Genomic DNA, 13131 nt, shown 5'->3' on the forward strand with positions numbered 1-13131 from the left:
TACTCGACCAATATCCTCCTCCGACGGAGCCCCTTGCCGCCACCACCCGCCAATTGGAAAACCCACCGTCCCCTGCTATTCTTGCCATCATCCATGTGCATGGTTATTTACATACCACACACATGTTTTTTTAGAGGTAAATACATCACAAGTGCCTAAACTTGTCCGGCGCGGACAGTTTAGTGCCTAAAGTTGCAAAATACGTAAAAGTGGTGCCATAACTTGTCCAGATGATGCATATACGGTGCCTTCGCTAGTATGCCGCCGTATGTGCCACCCGCGTGGCTTGACAGCTGACGTGTGGCCCACATGTCAGTAGGTGTGAGAGTTAGCAGAGCTGGGTGAGACACGCATTGTGGTTATTTTGCAGAAAACCCCTTGAGACTTAATTAATTGTCAGAAAAAGTCCCTCCAACACTCATTGTGGCACAGATGACGTACAGTTAACTGAATTTTGGTGACACCTGATTGTACAATTAGCTGAATTTTTGTGACAAGTGATGTACTGAATGTGTGCACTGCACTGAACTGAATATATGTGTTGAATGTGTGCAAGTGCAATGCATTAGAGATGTAGGGAATGTGTGCAGTGTATGTAAAGTACACAACTAAATTGTTCTGCATAGCTAATTGATATTTTGTTGTATTGAATAGTACATATCACTGAATATTGGTGCAACTGGTTATCTGAATTTTTTGCAGTACAGATCACTGAATGTACCTGCAGCATAGTTACCTGAATATTTGTTCTATTTAATTAAAGTGCAGGGTGTTCCTTGGAAAAAAAGAGCAAACACAGCTCACAGCGCGCCCGCAGCCGATGACGTGTGGGCTAGCAACACACTGGTATGCACGCATGCACTGCATCAATGGAATACGAGCGAAGGCACCGTATATGCATCATTTGGACAAGTTATGGCACCACTTTTATGTATTTTACAATTTTAGGTACTAAACTGAACGCGCCGAACAAGTTATGACATTCAGAGGGCCCAGGCGGGATAACGAATGCAAGGGCGGTCCTAATTCTTTTCTAAAAGTGTTGATTGGGTCCCAAATCTTTTTAAGTTGTTCATCCAAGGTCCTAATCTCGTCTGCACCCCGCTAACCAGCTTACGTGGCGCTTTGACCAGGCCACGTCGACAGCAGAGGGCCCAGGCGGGATAACGACCGGCCGTGAATATTTGTAGAAAAACCCTCTAACCCTAATTCCCTTTCATTCATGGCCCGTTCCTCTTCCCCACCCCTCTCCTCTCCCTCTCTGGCAAAAACAGGGCGATTGACGGCGCTGCTCCGGTGAGAAGAGGGGCCGTTGCCGGCTGTCGTCCGGCGACGGCGGCGCTAGGATGGCGCCACATCTGCGGCGACCCGGAGATCCTCCTCCGCGATATGGTAAGTGCTCGTAACCCTAATCCCAATCCTACTGTTTCGTCCCCCTTCTTCTCATTTAGGCTGAATCAATGACCGAATCCCTTGCAATCTAGGACCACAAGAGGAGCTTTTCAGTCTAGAAATAAACTATGATGTTTTTTGCGGATTTGGCAAGTCCAAGTCATATGTTGATGGCAAAGATGATGTGTTTGATGGATGTGAAGTAGATACATGGTCTCCTCTCTGGCTCATTGATTTTATGCAACAATTAGGATATAGTGACCAATCGAACTTCACTTTGTATTGGTTGCTCCCTGGAAAGAATCTAGCTGATGGTCTTCGGATTGTGGACTGCGACACTGACACATTGCACATGACAGCAATTGTCCCAAAAAAATTAGTATTTCCAGTTGTTTGTCAACCATAAAGATATGACATTTGACAATGTAATTGGTGACATTCATGTTAGTGGTACACCTGATCTTCCTCCTGTACTAAGCCCTAAGTCTCCTCAATTTAATACTGGAATTAGGGGCAGTCCTAGGTTTAATGTTAAAGCTCGGAAAGGCAATCTCAACCAATGTCATGCAGGCAACAACAATGTAGGCAGTAGCAGTGTTCCACCAATGGCACAAAGTGTTAGCCATGAGCTCAGAAGAAGCAGGAGAAAGCTTGTGGTAGAAGAAGAAATTCCCAATGAAAAAGACAGTGATAGTGATGATAGTGAGTGGGATTCAGATTGGGTTGACTCTGACAATGAAGTAGGTAAAGATGATGACCCTTATGAGGAATGGGTGGATCACAAATTTGAGTAGAAGAAAAGGAAGAAATCCAAATGGGAGCAGGACAGTGACTATGAATCTGATGAGTTGCAAGAGTTGGAAGATTTGGAGCTTGAAGAGAGTGATTCGACAGAGGAAGTGGAACTAGTTGATGCTCAAGGAAGGAAAAAAAGGAAGAAGAAAGTGAAGCTCAAAAGGTGGAGGCCAGAGAACATGGAAGAAGTGAAATTTCACATAGACATGGTGGTCTTGACTGTGACTGAACTGAGGGAAGCAATTCAAGAGTACATTGTGGAACAAAGAGTGCAAATACAGTACATAAAAAATGATAAGCAGAGGGTAAGGGCATGTGTTGGTGATTGTCCCTGGTTCTTATTTGCTGCACCTAATAGCAGGACAAAATCTTGAGTTGTGAAGAAGTGTGTGGGAAAACATACATATGAAGAGAGTGGGCACTGAAGCAATTCACAACAAGATATCTGGCTACCAAGTATGTGGAGACATTTAGAGCAGATGAGAAGATGTCCTTACAGAACTTTGCCAGGCTTGTTGAGGTGGACTACAATATGCTTCCGACTAGAAGCAAGCTAGCAAGAGCAAGAAAAAATGCACTAAAGCAAATAAATGGAGATGAACTAGAACAATACAATTTACTTTGGGACTTTGCAGCTGAAGTTAGAAGGTCAAATCCTGGAAGTACATTGTTTTTGTGAATGCAAAAGATGGAGTTTCTGAGAACTGTTACATGTCATTGGATGGATGCAAGAGAGGTTTCTTATTTGCTTGCATTCCAATTATATGCATTGATGGGTGCCACATTAAGAACAAGTATGGTGGAGTGATGTTGACAGCTGTTGGAGTTGATCCCAATGATTGTATCTTTCCCATTGCAATTGCCATAGTTGAAGTGGAAGATACTGATACATGGAAGTGAACATACATAAGGAAGAGTGCTCATGTAGGGTCTGGCAGCTCCCTAGAATTCCATGTAGACATGAAGTGGCATGTCTAAGGTATGAGAGGATTAAGCCAGAAGATGTGGTAAACAAGTGCTACAACATTCAGGCTTTCAAAGATGCTTATAGTAAAATCATAATGCCATGCAGTGATCCCAGAGTGTGGCCAAAAACAAATGGCCCTCCAATGGCACCACCCAAATATGAGAAGCAAGTTGGCAGGTCTGTGGAAAAAGGAAGAAGAACCCACTAGAGGAAGAACATGGTACTAGGATGAGCAGCCACGACATTGTTGGGCATTGTAGTGTGTGCCAGTAGCTAGGGCACAACAAAATAAAATGCCCTGAACTTGGTAGGGGCCCAGCAACACAAGATGCACTAGAAGCAGCAACATGAGATGCACCGGATGTACCATAATATGCACCAGAAGCAGCAACATGAGATGCACCAGCGGAAGCAGCAACAGGAGGTGCACCTGAAGCAACATAAGAGGCATAGCCAGAACCTATTCAGATTGTTCTTCCCAAAGAAGCAGCAGAAGCACAACCAGCACCTAGCCAGAGAAAGAAACTTCCAATAAAAAAGCCTACTTGCAAGGTTTTCATTTTTTCAAAATTTCTGCATTTGTACATTCTTTCAAAATTTATGCATTTTTACAGTGTAACACATATTATGCAGAAAAAGTCATGCCCACAACTTGGGAAAAGAGCATCCAGTTTGGTTTCACCTTCAGTGACTTATGATCTTGATTCATCTACTATCATTGAAATTTTGCAATACCAGGTGAGTGTTGCAGTGTTAATTACCTAAATGCTACTATGTACTTTCCTGCTAATTACTAAGTGATGCACATGCTTCAATTGTATGTTATAGCTACACAACAATCACAGACATCATTGCCAGCTCCTTTGCCAGATTGCTAGTTCATTGCGGCCTGTAGAGATGCCCTACCCCCTCCAAGAGTGCAAACTACTGCAACACTTGGCTTGAAGAGAAGGAAGAAAGTGCCAAAAACCAAGGAAAAGAAAGCCCCAACAAAGGCTAAGCAGTGAAGTTGATATAATACAGTGAAGTGAAGTGTTTCTTTTTTGACAGAAGCAAACGGTGGACATATTTTGGACAGAAGCAATAGTTGGACATATTTTGGAGAGAACCATGTTGCTCTTCTCTTGATAGGATAGTAGATGGTTTGTAGTGAAACCTAATGTTGTCTTGTTGTTGTAGGTTTCACACAAACCATGAAACTATGTAACATCTGCACCTTATGATGTGCACCTTAAAACCTTATGACTCGTGTGGCTAAGTTTATGTCTTCTTTCAAGTTTCCAAGATTTCTCACCTTATTATTGGTCATTGTTTCAAGCACATTTAAGAACAACATGCTGCAAAAATTTCTGGAAAAAAATAACAAAATGTTGTCAAAATTTCTGAAAAACAAACAAATCTTTGCCAATTACTGCACTGCCAACATTTCATTAATTTCCATTACAAAAACACTTGTCATACATCCATGGCATACATCAAACCAGCGCTGATTTCTCATTTCTAACCAACTACATAACTGCATTCTCATTTCTTAAAGAACTACAAACACCATGATTGCAATCCCGATCACAAGTGCAATGAAAATAATCCTACAAAGAAATACCAGCTCTTCCATCTTCTTCAATACATCTGCCATCATCACACAACCAGTGTTGTTATGATTCATTACTCCACACTCTTCTTTCCCATTGGTTTCTTCGTTAGCATTCACAATAGTTGAATATGCACTACCAATTGTAGGGGTAGTGTGCCCATTACTGACAAAGAAATCCATGTAGTTATCTGGGCCATCTTCCCAGTAGTAGTGTTGGCAAGGATTTGGTCCAACCTATAGCCCAAAATCAATCAGATGTGGTAAGCATAGGAGTGCATTCCATATGCAAAAAAGCAAAAGGAAATAAAGGATAAACAAGAATCTTACACGATGATTGGGGCATTTGTAGAAAACCCTTCCAGGATTTGCTTCCGACTTAGAAACTAGGCAGATGGTTGACCAGATTTTGCAGCAAGGGCACGGTACCAACGAGAGCATCCCCGTCAGCGGCTGCACCGAATGAGATAATGCCCGTAGTGGAGACGGTGCTGCCAAAGGCCATGGATGGACCAAGCAACTTCCACTACTGCAGGATGGTCCAAACGCAACAGTCGAATCAGAGACCCTTCGATGAAACTGTGTGCGATGCATCAATCACAAACGGTGTTGTAATAAAACCGTCAAAAAAAGATGCAAAACGATTGCGATGGCGGCGACATCAAACACTGTTCATATTAGAGTTGCGTGTGCGATGAGTGGAAAACGGTTAATCCAGAAGAACTGTTTGTGATGATGCAGAACAACAGAAACATGCAGCTAGATGAGGGTGTGTGCGATATACGACATACGGTTCACTAGGAAGAACTGTGTGTGATTAGGCAACACAATGGAAACGGTTCAACTGAACAAGATGTGTGTGATACGCGGCAAACAGGTCCGTAATCAGAAATGTGTGCGAAGACCAACAATAACACAAACGATTGCTGCTAATAAGCCGTGTGATTTGCTCTGTCTATAGAAGAATAACATGTGTGTGTGTGTATATATAAATGAAATAAGCATCCAATTACATAAGTGACTATACAGATCATTCGCACACACCTCAATAAACAATTGCGTGCATTCTAAACTAGGAGAAATGATCGTCTAGTCATCTAATTCTTGTGATGCTCCTGCCACTGCTCTGTGGCTTGATCCCTCGTTTGGGCAGGACGAAGACACCCCCTCATGTCAACGATCCGCATGTACTCTCGTAGCTTGTGTATGCGTACTTGACGTGTTGTTCATCTAGTCTCTTATGCCAGACACTGTGCCAGGAATTTTTGTCCTTCTTGCTACCATCCTTCATCTTCCTGTAGTAGGGGGCGATGATGGACGAGGCGAGGTCAACCAGGGAGTTCTGTTTGTTGTTGTCGCTGCCCCAGACCTTGTAGTGGTCCTAGATGTTGACAAGATTCTGGCATTTCAAGCCCGAAGCCTTGAGCGCTTTTAGATCATTGGTGGTTTCTACCTCTTGAGCATTCGTTGTTTTTCCCTTGAAGAGGAAAGGGTGATGCAGCAAAGTAGCGTAAGTATTTCCCTCAGTTTTTGAGAACCAAGGTATCAATCCAGTAGGAGACTACACGCAAGTCACCTAATACCTGCACAAACAAACAAGAACCTCGCAACCAACGCGATAAAGGGGTTGTCAATCCCTTCACGGTCACTTACGAAAGTGAGATCTGATAGAGATAATAAGATAAATATTTTTGGTATTTTTGTTGTATAGATTGAAAAGTAAAGATTGCAAAATAAATAGTAAACTAGAATTGTAGATCAGAAACTTATATGATGTAAAGTAGACCCGGGGGCCATAGGTTTCACTAGTGGCTTCTCTCAAGATAGCATATATTATGGTGGGTGAACAAATTACTACCGAGCAATTGATAGAGAAGCGCATATTTATGATGATATCTAGGCACGATCATGAACATAGGCATCATGTCCGTGTCAAGTAGACTGAAATGATTCTGCATCTACTACTATTACTCCATATATCGACCGCTATCCAGCATGCATCTAGAGTATTTAGTTCAGAAGAACAAAGTAACGCATTAGGCAAGATGACATGATGTAGAGGGATAAACTCAAGCAATATGATATAAACCCCATCTTTTTATCCTCGATGGCAACAATACAATACATGTCGTTTCCCTTTTTTTCACTGGGATCGAGCACCGCAAGATTGAACCCAAAGCTAAGCACTTCTCCCATTGCAAGAAAGATCAATCTAGTAGGCCAAACCAAACTGATAATTCGTAGAGACTTGCAAAGATATCAAATCATGCATATAAGAATTTAGAGAAGAATCAAATATTGTTCATAGATAATCTTAATCATAAACCCACAATCCATCGGATCTCAGCAAACACACCGCAAAAATAATTACATCGAATAGATCTCCAAGAACATCGAGGAGAACTTTGAATTGAGATCCAAAGAGAGAGAAGAAGCCATCTAGCTAATAACTATGGACCCGGAGGTCTGTGGTAAACTACTCACACATCATCGGAGAGGCTATGGTGTTGATGTAGAAGCCCTCCGTGATCTAATCTGTAGCGACCCAACCTCAGATGGTCAAGTCTCTATGCTTAAGTGTCATCCCTGGATCGGTATGCTGACACACACAGTACTCGAGGATTTATAACAAAGGTAAATCACATGTATAAAGTAACGTAAATACTATTACCTCAATCCAAATAGCGTAAGTAGCAACAAGGTTGTGGATTCCCATCAACACTAACGGCAAAGTTGAGTGTAGAAATCGTAACCCTAACGTATCACTTATTCGTCGTAAGATAATCCTGCAACATGAGACGTTGCAGCCACAAAGGGTCAGTACATTGAATGTACTGGCAAATTCACACCATAGAGCAATGATGAATAATAACTATCACTACATGCATATACGAATGGTGGGGGCTCTATGGTTATAATGTTTTTGCGAAAATCCAATCTTTTCCTACAACAAAGGCATAAATTTTATTTAACTATCATGGTGGTTGAAACATCATCGAGAAGGTTCCTCCAACTCAATCCCAATTAAAGTAATCATAACCCAACAAATTAGTTTAGAGTGATGAGATCAAATCAATAATTCAAGTACCAGATACTCAAAGGGAAAACTTTGTTTTTGCCACTCTAGTTTTTGCCAACTTTGCTTAAGCCAGTCTAGAATTTGACATTTCACTTTTGCCACTCTTAGATTTTGACAATATATCACTTTTGTCATTCCGTGGCAAAAGCAAAAAATTTAGAGTGGCAATTGTGATACATGTCAAAAGCTAAGAGTGGCAAAAATGAAATGAAAAATTATCGTTTTTGCCATGGAATGGCATTTGTGATGTGTCGTGGATCTAAACCTGACAGTAGAGTGGGGGGTAGGTATGGAGAGGCAAGGTCCTAGCTATGGAGAGGTTGTAAACACAAGAGATGTACGAGTTCAGGCCCTTCTCGGAGGAAGTAAAAGCCCTACGTCTCGGAGCCCAGAGGCGGTCGAGTGGATTATGTGTATATGGATTACAGGGTGCCGAACCCTTCTGCCTGTGGAGGGGTGGCTTATATAGAGTGCGCCAGGGCCCCAGCCAACCCACGTAATGAAGGGTTTAAGGTACATTAAGTCCGGGGCGTTACTGGTAACGCCCCACATAAAGTGTCTTTACTATCATAAAGTCTACTTAATTACAGACCGTTGCAGTGCAGAGTGCCTCTTGACCTTCTGGTGGTCGAGTGAGTCTTCGTGGTCGAGTCCTTCAAGTCAGTCGAGTGAGTCCCTCGTAGGTCGACTGGAAGGTGATCTCTTCTAAGGGTGTCCTTGGGCAGGGTACTTAGATCAGGTCTGTGACCCTACCCTAGGTACATGACTCCATCATTAGCCCCCGAATGGATTGAGGCTTGAGTGATGAAGGAGTTGATGCTGTTTCTGATTAGCCTTCGCATACTGGTCGTGCGTTGTTTTGAACCAAAAAATCTCTTTGTTGATAGTGAGCAACTTTTCTTCAGTCGACTCGATCCATTCTTTTCCTTCGTCGAGTGATCTTTTGGACTTCGCCGATTTCCGAGCGACGGATCGCAGGAAATCCCGCGTCTGGCAGACCGATCTGCCGTTCGCGGATTCCGCGGGATACGAAATTTGGGGAAGCGCGCGAAGCGGGGCGGACCGCGACGCTCGGATGGGACAGGGCATAGACGCCTCGATCCCCGCGCCGCTTTTTTCGCCACGTATCACGTCCGCGCAACTGTTTCAGGATATGATTAGACCGACCGGGCCCACCTGTCATCCACTCGGAAGGGATCTTATAAACGCGCCCGACGAGGGTTTTTTGAGGAGTGCCTCAGCATTCTCTCTCTGCTCCCTTCGTCTCCACCCAACGCGCTCGCTCTCGCCTCCGCACAACTTCTCCTCGCGCGTCCCGCCGGCAGCCATGGTCAAGGAGAAGACGGCGGCGCTGGAACGCGCGAAGAAGGCGTCGGCGACGGAGAAGGCGAAGGGGAGATCCACCAGTCACAGCGGGTCTTCGTCTAGATCTCGCCTGCCGAAAGGCTGGGTCCAGGGAGATTGGATCCAATCGACCATCACGGAGACGGATCTCCTCGACATGGCCAACGAGGGCCTGATCCCTCATGGAGCTGCAAGGCTTCCGGGGAAAGAGTGGCAACCCCAGCCGGAAGAGGGTGAGTGCGTGCTTCTGGCTACCCATGTCGACCGCGGATTTTCTTTGCCGCCGAGCGTTTTCTTCCGTGGTTTCTTGAACTTCTTTGGAGCGCAACTCCACCACTTCACCTCGAATTCTATTGCCTATCTTGCCGCGTTTGTGTCCATGTGTGAGAGTTTTCTGGGTTGTCGACCGCATTGGGGCTTGTTCAAGCACATATTCACATGTCGCTCTCAGACCGTGAAGAAGGCGAGCCCAGGCGACGAAAAAACCCAAGTTGTCCAAATGTGTGGGGGTCTGGGGATCCAGGTGAGGAACAAGAGCACCTTCCCAGCCATGACATTTCCCAAGTCAGTCAGAGGCTGGCAGTCGACCTGGTTCTACTACCAGGATCAGCCGACGCCGGGGCAGTCGAGTGGACTCTCTCAGTTCATCATGGGCCGAGTGAACAAGCCCTCCTCTCTGAAGGTGATTCCGGAGGAGAAAGCTGACGTGAAGATGCTGATGGAGCATGTAGTTCAGTTGGTTCGGGAGGGAGTGACGGGTATGGATCTCCTGGAGGTTTTTCTTAGGCGTCGTATCCAGCCTCTTCAGTTCCGGAGCCATTGCATGTGGTTGTATTGTGGGACTGAGGATGTGACTCGGGTCAATCCAGAAGCAGTCGACGATGCCACTCTGGAAAGGTGGATGGCCGCTGTTACTGGGAACAAGGATAACCCTCGCGGAGCCAGAAGGATTCCTTCGCTCGACCACCACAGTGATCCAAACAAGGTATGTCTGCTCCACTTCCCATTGTATTCTTGTCACATTTATTTCTGTTTTCTCTGCCGATCGGTCGACTGATCTTTGTCTTGATGTCTATCAGGTCCTCACTGAGCTGTACTCGATGCCCAATGGAGCACAGGCTCCGACTGAGGAGGGAGAAGCGAGCGGGGGCGAGAGCCAGGAGGAGGAGTGGGACTCTGACGCCGCTGAGGATGATGATGATGACGATGACGATGAAGATGATGATGATGAGGAGGACGGAGAAGAGGAGGAGGAGGAGGTCTCACCACCGCGCTCGGAAAGGCGGTCGAAACTTGTCCATGACCCTGCGACTGAACGTGGCAAGGGGGTTGCGACTGTTACACAGTCGACCAAGCGCCCTCGGACCACCTCTCCGGTGCCGACTGAAAAGGCGTCGAAGCAGCCCAGGGCGGCCCCGTCAAAGCAGACCAAGCTCCTGCCGAAGATGAAGGTGTCCATCCCCACCATATCAGGGTAATCATGCTGCTTAAGTCTTCTTGTTTTGTGCGAACATTATCTCTGGTTGGCGCTGGAGTTAGTCGACTGATTCTTTGGAGTTGCAGTGCTGCTACTTCTGAGACCTCAGCCCGGGCTGACGACCATGAGATGGAGGACGCAGCAACCTCAAAACCTGGTACTATACTCTTAACACCGTTTCTAGTCGACTGACTCATGATCTCTAATTCTGATTCTTTTCTGTAGCTCCATCCAATGTTGTTATCACTCTCCCTGATGATGATGAAGATGAGGAACCGCTGAAGCCCAGAAGGAGTAGGAAAGCGTCTGCCGGCAGGGTGCCCCAGGATGTGACGGTGCCTGAGACTCTGGTCGCGGAGGAGGAGAACACCACTCGACACACTATGTCCTTCGCAGATCCACTGACGAGTGCTCTGCAGCCCTCCCTCTTCACGACGCACCACGTCCCAGAGGACCAAGCTGGCGCCGCGAAGAAGGCGATACGCCAGGCAGGGATCATGATGGAGCAGTTGAAGACCATCCGGGATGCGAGCCAGGCAGCTTACGACGCCAGTTCCGCCCTTCAAAGCAATGTTCAGGTCAGTCGACCACCGCTTGTTTTCTTTCCAGAATTTATAGTAATCACCCACTGGGTGTGTCGATTTAAACTCCATGTTAGCGGGGGCACGCTGAGTGCACCCGCTGGGTGTAGTCCCCAAGGCTAAGGTCGACTGCTGGCAGTCGGCCTTAGGCTTTATAAGTTCAGTCTTTCCGTCATTCGACTATGGCGAATGGATTTTGCAAACCGGTGGGGGCACGCTGAGTGCACCCACTGGGTGTAGTCCCCGAGACTGTGGTCGACTGCTTGCAGTCGATTACAGTCTTAAAGAATACATCTTGTTTTTTTTTGTTTTTTTTGAGGTCGACTGGTCGACTCTGTCTTCAATAGGATTAGTGGGGGCACGCTGAGTGCACCCACTGGGTGTAGTCCTCGAGACTACGGTCGAATGCTTGTATTCGGCTGTAGTCTTAGAAACGCATGATTTTTCCTGTTCCACTCGGAAGTGAATTATCTTTGACATTTAGTCGATTGATTCTTCACAGAGATTCTGTGACCTTGCGGCTCGCTACACTGAGCTGGAAAACAAGCACATTCAGCTCGAGCTGGATTTGAAGCTGGCTCAGGAGAATCTGATGAAGGCAAAGGAGGAGACCAAAGGTATGTTTGGTGAGACCTCGACGACTGCTTTTTCCCTTTATTTGTTTCAAAATCTGATCTTGCTGTAACTTGCAGGTAAGGTGAAGGAGGCCCAACAGAAAAAAGACCTTGAACTAGCTGAGAAGATCAAGCTTGCTGACGAGAAGTTAGCTTCAGTCACCAAGCTTGAACAAGAAAATACCAATCTGAAAGCTGCTCTTGGGAAGAAAAATGATCTGGAGGCCTTCCTGAGTGGTCTTGCCAAGAAGCTGTTCCTTATGCTTGAAGGTAAACCTTTACGCTAAACAATCATTTTCAACTGTGATTTCTCCATTCGACCATTGCCTTGACTCGGTGATCGCCCTTGCAGAATTTTGTCAAGACTTTGAAGAAGAGACTAGCCGGCTGGAACCAAACCTTGACCCCGTCAATTCTCCGGTGAACGACGAAGTTGCCATGAATGTTTTCCGACTGGAGTCCCGTGTTGCAGCTGTCGTGGACTATCTTGCAAGGCTGAAGGTCGCCACATCTTGCATCGACTCAACGCTCTGGCCCAGGGAGACACTCCCGAACGACCTCGAGTCGCTGGTGGCTCGCTTGAACACGGTCCCTGGTCGAGTGCAGGAGTGGAAAAAGTCCTCGGCTCGGTGCGGTGCAGATGTTGCTCTGTGTCTGGCCCGAGTCCACTGCAAAGATGCGCGAGAAGACAAGCTGGCGGCCCTCCGGGTGGCCAACACCAAGAAACACGACTTCAGGTCCTTTATGGAAACTTTCATTGCTGCTGCCACTCGGATCGCAGATGGAATTGATCTTGATGAGTTTGTTGCACCTTCCAGCCCTCCACAGGAGGGGTAAAAAACTTCTTTTAAGCTCGACGCTTTAAATTTGCCTCGGTATGCCGAGTGGAGTTGTAACCGATAAACCTTAACAGGCTTAGCACCTGAGCACTTTCGGTTCCTTTAGGTATCGTTCCGAACTTGAATTTGATGTTTGAATATGATTGCTTTTGGCTTGAAATGTCTTTTGCAGGTTCAAAGCAAGACGCTCACTGCAGTCGACTTATTCCTTAATCCACTTAGGCGAGCACTGGGCTGCAGCTAAGCCCCCGAGTGAGAGGTTTGCTCTTCACTCGGTAGGATTTTTATATCTTAGGCGAGCACTGGGCTGGAGCTAAGCCCCCGAGTGAGAGGTTTGCTCTTCACTCGGTAGGATTTTTATATCTTAGGCGAGCACTGGGCTGCAGCTAAGCCCCCGAGTGAGAGGTTTGCTCTCCACTCGGTAGGATTTTTATATCTTAGGCGAGCACTGG

The sequence above is a fragment of the Triticum dicoccoides genome, chromosome 3A (genome assembly GCF_002162155.2).
Source record: "Triticum dicoccoides isolate Atlit2015 ecotype Zavitan chromosome 3A, WEW_v2.0, whole genome shotgun sequence".
Taxonomy (NCBI): domain Eukaryota; kingdom Viridiplantae; phylum Streptophyta; class Magnoliopsida; order Poales; family Poaceae; genus Triticum; species Triticum dicoccoides.